Source organism: Octopus bimaculoides, chromosome 7, assembly GCF_046866305.1.
Source record: "Octopus bimaculoides isolate indiv1 chromosome 7, ASM4686630v1, whole genome shotgun sequence".
Taxonomy (NCBI): Eukaryota; Metazoa; Mollusca; class Cephalopoda; order Octopoda; family Octopodidae; genus Octopus; species Octopus bimaculoides.
In genome coordinates, this window is record NC_142934.1 from 46,317,694 (window position 1) to 46,325,193 (window position 7,500).

The window sequence follows — 7,500 nt, forward strand, 5'->3', positions numbered from 1 at the left end:
CGACCACACCTACACACTGTCAAGGAATCTTTGCAGGTATCATTGACTCGGACTTGTCATTTCCAGATCTCTCTGGAATTGGTTATGGCGACAGTTAGACTTTCTGATCAAAGAAATCTAATCTTTCCATAAGAAACAAAAGAATAGACGCCCCAAGGCCTGCTGTTACTATTTTCTGTTATTAACTTCCTGTTTACAACGTGTAATGTAAATGACATTAAAAACTTCAGTGAAAATCTTTAATTACACGAAATATGCACTGTCAAACTATTTAACACTATGCTCATTTGGATGCTTAATGCTAATTAGTTTTGACTACGGAGTAAATACCAGTGTATAATAGTAATGGCCCAGTGGTTAGGGCAGCGGACTCGTGGTCATAGGATCGCGGTTTCGATTCCCAGACCGGGCGTTGTGAGTGTTTATTGAACGAAAATATCTAAAGCTCCACGAGGCTCCGGCAGGGGATGGTTGTGAACCCTGCTGTACTCTTTCACCACAACTGTCTCTCACTCTTACTTCCTGTTTCTGTTGTACCTGTATTTCAAAGGGCCAGTCTTGTCACACTGTGTCACGCTGAATATCCCTGAGAACTACGTTAAGGGTACATGTGTCTGTGGAGTGCTCAGCCACTTGCACGTTAATTTCACGAGCAGGCTGTTCCGTTGATCGGATCAACTGGAACTCTCGACGTCGTAAGCGACGGAGTGCCAAGACAAACAAAACAACAACAATAGTAATCTAACTTTTCGAGGCAGAATTAAAACCACCATATATATGGTGTATCGCATAAAGTGAAGGCTATGCGGGCCCGATGACATGAAACAAGAGCCAACCTCTTTACTAGAACAATGATCAAATCGATCTACTTTATTTGTAGTTTTCAGTTTTAGCGTCGAATGAAAATGGTAAAATACTGCTCTCTCTGCAATCATATTGAGTGTAATATCTTTCGTCAAGTCTCTTCTAGTCTGCCTAACGTTTTTACTAATTCAGTACAATCTGCTTCAAGGTCCTTTCTAAAACTAATAAATCCTAATTTAATTTTTTTCTTTCCTATTACACCACATACCTACCATCTGTTATGTACAATAGCTCATTGTTTTGTCTAACATAACAAACATATGGTAGGTGTAGCCAATAACCTAAAACTGTGAACGCCCAACGCTATCTCTATCCACTAAACTTGGTACAAAGTCATCTAAATACAACTTGAAAGACTTACAGTAGTTCGTACTTTTCCACATTGACGCAATCGGAAAATCAGCCAGTTTTCTGTCAGACAATTGCAACTGTCTCCGGAAATTTTTACACCCTATCTCCGGAGGCTTTTATACCCAGTCTTCCAAGCACCTATTTCCTATATGGGCATCTAAATCAGTCCCCTGCCAACAACCCCTGCTAACGCTGATGAATGAGATGTCATGAAGATTATTTTCAGACATCTGAAGAAGACTGGATGACCGATCTCTGTTGGGAGGAATAAACGATCACCAGTTTCAGAGAACTATCGTAACTATACTGTCTAAAACCACTGATTCTCTCTCTCTCTCTCTCTCTCTCTCTCTCTCTCTCTCTCTCTCTCTCTCTCTCTCTCTCTCACTCACTCTCTCTCTCTCTCTCTCTCTCTCTCTCACTCTCCCTCTTTCTCTCTCTCTCTCTCCTTTCCTTCCTTCTTTGATTCTGTCTTTTCCACAATACTTTCCAATTCTTTGTTGAAAGGCTCACTTCTAACGACCATACTATCTCATCTTCCCCTAACACTACATTATACACATTCATTTCATTTATTTACCACCCTAGTTGAAAAGCGTGGTCCAGTGGTTAGGTTGTTGCACTCATGATCATAATATCATGGTTTCGACTCTCGGACTAAGCGACACGTTGTTTTCTCGAGTAAGACACTTCACGTTGTTGTGGCAAAGTCATGTTTGCTGGGGTTTTTTTCGTTTGATCGATAGTCTTTAATATTTTCTCTGCCTTTTTTTTTTGTGGTGGTGGTGGTGGTGGTAGTGGTGGTGGTGCTGGTGCTGGTGGTGAGATTATTAATTATCTTGGTTTCAATGACTGCAGACTCTCCTTAGTGCCTTTTTGACGATTTCGCCTTCAACCCTTTGCTACAGTATGAAATATTGGAGTTTCCTGCAGCGTTTTGTGCCAACATTTCTTCACTGTAGAAGTGATTTCTATAGAAGAATAGTATTTCTTGTTACAGATGGTCTTGCTTTTTTTTTGGTTTGTGTTAATTCATTCAGTGAAGGCGCATGGCTTAGTGGTTAAGGTAATCGGTTTACGATCGTAAAGTCGTGAGTTCAATTCCCAGCGATGCGTTGTATCCTTGAGTAAGACACTTTATTTCACGTTGCTGCAGTTCACTCAGCTGGTAAAAATGAAAACTACCTACATTTCAAAGGGCCAGCCTTGTCACACTCTATGTCACGCTGAATCTCCTGAAGGGTACACGTGTTTCCAGAGTGCTCAGCCACTTGCACGTCAATTTGACGAGCAGGCTGTTTCGTTGATCGGATCAACTGGAACCCTCATCGTCGTAACTGACGGAGTGCCAGTTGCCAATTCATTCAACAGGCTTCTAGTGACTTTGTTTCTGCCACGTTTGAACCTTTTGTTGTTATTCCTGTTCTTGTTATTGTTTGTAGTAACTGTTGTTACCCTTCTATTTTGTCTTTCGTATTAATGATTAACCTTTTAGTATTCAGACTATTCTCTCAAATGCAATGTTTATTTATAGTTTCGAATTAATCATACATTATCTTGTAGTTCAAAGATTTTGATACTACAATTATTTAGTTTTTGAATGACATTGTAGGGATGAGGTGAGCAGCCGGATCTGGCCAGTTTCCACATCAAACAAATTGAATATTTTGGCCAGATATGGCTGTTTTGAATGCTAAGGGGTTAAATTTGAAATCTTTTCTGTTTGGTTGCACTTGTGAAAATTTTAAAGTTTTGCGAACATCTTAAAATTTGGTGTATTGATGTAATTTCCCACGCCGAATCTCAGGAGATAATTCCCGTTTTCCAGAAAAATTTTTTTTAAATAGTTACAGAGATTTCAAATTTGATAATTGTTACCCAGTCAGGAAACAGGATTTGGAAGCTGTCATTTTGTGCATGGACAGCACGTGTTGTCAACTGTAAACAAATGAAATATTGACGTAATTTTACTTTACACATTACATATAACTTTTTTTATTTTTTGGAATTTTCAGAAAAATTTTGTGAATTTGTATTCTACACACGGGAGTTCATACGATTATACAAAAACAAACTAAAAAAAAATTGTGCGTGATCTAAGACCTATTTAGCTGTTATTTTTACCACATCTCATATCACGTGTTTTAAACATTTAATAAGCGACAAAAAAGAATACATGGTTAGCAGATTGGCTTGTTACCATGGAAACAGGCACCTATATGTCTGTGGCTTTCGGTTGGCTAAAATTACCCAGAATTTGCAAACTTTAAAAGCTATTAACTCTTTATTTATTTATAGCGAAAATGTATTTCACGCCAATGATTATTTTATAAAACTTCACTAATACGGCAAATAAGAAATCAATCGGAACAAAAATTGAAGAAATTGAAAAGTGGCTGCCAAACAGAAAAGATCCTAAATTTATTCTTGTTGCTGCTTTTCTAGAGGTTACTGTTAGTGTTGTAGTAATTGTGATGGCGGACACTTTGGAGATAAGAGTCGACACTTAAGTGGAGGAATACCAGTGGTGTACGGAAACACAGGTCAACTAGGGAAAGTCGGTGGAGCTACAACTTGGCACTCGACGAAGCAAATATATGCTTGCAGTGTTTCCTCCAATTTTTGCTGGAGCAGCTACTAATGGAGAACGTATCTAGCACGACCGCAAATATTCTTGTGTTAAAAAAACCACTCCAAATCTACTATCCTGTACTCCCTTGCATAGATTACCACGTAAGAGGAGTCGATAGCTTGTAAGACACCTTCTTTCGATGCCTCTCCAACGCCCGCAGAATACAAAGACGTATTTCGGCGTGCGTTGGAACAAGGTTGTGTATTTCTTCACAGTCTACGTTTGATTTCGCACAGACCAGACATCTAGTTTTCCAGGTTTGCAGCTCATTCATGTATGTCAAGTCGAGGTGTAGACGTCGGTGATATGTTCGATGTCTTTCTCCTTAATATTGGTTTGGGTCAAGGCGGAGAGCTGACAGAATCGTTATCACGCAAGGCAAAATACTCAACGGATTTCGTCCGTCGTTACACCTTAAATTCCAATGACACCGAAATCGATTTTGCATTACATCTTTTCAGGATCGATAAAATAAGTACCAGCTGAGCACTGGGGTCGATGTAATTGACGTACCCACCTCCTCCGAAATTGCTGGCCTTGTGCCAAAATTTGAAACCAACATTGGGCAGGGTAAAAAGAAAATCGTTAGATATGATTGAGTTCCTATTTCTTTCATCTGTCAATTTTTGAAGAAATTTGTTCTATCTCTCTCTCTCTCTCTCTCTCTCTCTCTCTCTCTCTCTCTCTCTCTCTTTCTCTCTCTCTCTCTCTCTCTCTCTCTCTCTCTCTCTCTTTCTCTCTCTCTCTCTCATGGACGAAATTCAAACACATAACAGTAGGATTTAGAATTGAGTGAAGAGACGCCAAACTAAAGTAAATTATTGAAAAGTACAATTCAGCACGTAAAAATACGATTCCCTAATAAGGGGAAAAGACCATCTTAGGCCTCGATTAATCTGTCACAACCAAGTCGCCAACAATGGTTTCTACCAGTTTCTTTCCTACTATTAGGAAAAGCATGTTCAGGTTAGGCCATTTCAGTGTTTCTTCTCTCACTCCTTTCGATATTTTCTGATTGAAACACGATATCTCCAAATTTAAGCGGAGGGGATTTCTTGTACTTGACTAGAACTTGATCTTATCAACCCCGAAGGGATGAAATACAGCAAAGTATTTTATACTACGCTCTAACATTTCTACAAATTCAACGTCTTCTTCCTCCTCCTCCTCCTACTACTACTACTACTACTACAACAACAACAACAACAACAACAATAATAACAACAACAACAACAACAACAACTGCTGCTGCTGTAGTAGTAGCATGATTTCTGACAAGAGGGCCAACAATTTTGGGAGAGCGTGAGTTGATACCATCTATATTTCGGTACCCGGAAAAATGAAAGGAAAAGTTGATCTTAGCAAGGTTTGAACCTAGGCTGTAAAGGGTCGTAACTAAATAATATCACAACTCATTTTGTCTAAACCTCTAACAATTCACCAATCTATTATAACATTATAACAACAACAGCAGCAACAACAACAACAGTAACAATGACAACAGAAATTTCTAAAGAGAATGATGTAGGTCAAATAAACAGGAACATTGGTAAAGTTGTATGTAACATGTAAGCTACTACCCCCTTAGAGATTTTATTAATATAGAATGTTATCGCAAGTTTTTGAAATTCTAACGTACAAAGCAATGTTAACATCTGTGAACACTAAGCAAAGTGAGAGAATTAGACAGCTGGAATTCATAATGGTGCGACAGACAATGACTAGCACTATCAGAAATCAAGGAAGCAAGATACACAACAGTCTTTAAAAAAATATTAAAAACAAATTTCAGAAATGAAAGCGTACAAACAAAACAAGTGTTACGTAGATTTATGCCGAGTGTTGGCGTCTCCAGTAACAAGATTCCAAAATATAACTTCTGGAATATATTTTCATAGGCGATATAGTTTTGTAAAAAAACATTAAGAACCTGTTTACCTATCATATTTACATTTCAATCCTGCTGCTGGCTATTTTCGGTTTTACCTTCTTTCTTTGTCTCGGCTTAATGTATCGTTATTTCTCGCTTGCCTCTTGCCTATTGTTGTGTCTATCTCTCGGATACAGCAAAATACTAGTAAAGAAAAGAATTATTAATCGGTTATGCCCCTACCCCGAAATTTGCAGCATGTTCCTTTGTTAGGAATCATCATTATCATCATTGTGCATCAACTTCATCATCGTCGCCGTCGTCATCGTCGTCGTCGTCGCCGTCATCGTCGTCATCATCATCATCATCATCATCATCATCATCAAGCTGGTAGAATCGTTAGCGCGCCGGGCAAAATGCTTAGTGGTATTTCACCCGTCGCTACGTTATGAGTTCAAATTCCGCCGAGGTCAACTTTGCCTTTCATCGTTTCGGAATCGATAAAATAAGTACCAGTTGAACACTAGGGTTGATATAATCGACTTACCCCTTCCCCCATTATAATAATTATTATTGAAGACAGCGAGCTGGAAGAATCATTAGAACGCCGGATGAAATGCTTAGCGGTCGCCCGTTGCTACGTTCTGAGTTCAAATTCTACCGAGGTCGACTTTGCTATTCATCCTTTCGGGGACGATAAATTAAGTAACAGTGAAACACCGGGGTCGATGTAATAGACTAGTCCCCTCCCCTAAATTTCAGGCCTTGTGCCTTTAGTAGAAAGACATATTATTATTATTATTTTGAGGGTGTTGATTTAGTAAATGGTTAGAGCGTCGGACAAATGCTTCGCGAATATTCTTAAAGCTTTTTCCATTCTGAGTTCAATTCCTGTCGGGCTAATTTTGTTTTTCATCTTTTCGGGGTCGATATAATGAAATAGCAACCAAGAATTGGAGTATTTCCAAAACCATAGGCTTGGAAGGCCAGTTTCCCGGATTCTGTGGCGTATTTACTCCTAACTTGGACGGGATGTCGACCGATCGTAAGATTACTCATTTTTCCAGTTGTGTGACGAGAGCAACATGAAATGAAGTGTTTTGCTCATGTACACAACGCATCGTCTGCCTAATCCAGAAACAATTATTTTTTAAAGGAAGTGACTTGGCAGAGCCGTTAGCATGGCAGATAGAAAGCTTGGCGGCATTTCTTTGGATTCTTTACGTTCCGAGATCAAATTCCGCCGAGGTCGACTTTGCCTTTCACTCTACCGAAGTCGGTAAAATAAGTACCAATTGAGCATATATAATCGACTAGCCCCCACCCCAAAAAAAAAATGTAACGCTTTGTGTCTATACCAGAAAGGACTGATTCTTGTTATTATTTAGGGTTGTCGAGGCGCGTGGTTTAGTGGTTATGTTGTTACACTAGCGATCGTAAGATTGTAGTTTCGATTCCTCGACCAGACGATGCGTTGAATACATGAAACACTTCATTTCATGTTAATTCAGTCGACTCAGCTGGCAAAAATGAGTAATCTTGCGATGGGCCGACATCCTGTCCACGTGGGGAATATATAAACCATGTAATCTGGACAACCTGTCCTATGAGCCTATGACCCAGGAAAGGACCTTTTATCCTTCTTTTTATTATTATTATTATTTAGGGCATAGCAGAAACTGTAAAAGGAAGGACAAATATTTCGTAGTATTTAGCTATGTAACTTCACATTTATGACTTCAATTTATTATGGCGAGTTTTGCCTTAAATCCAGTGGTTCTCA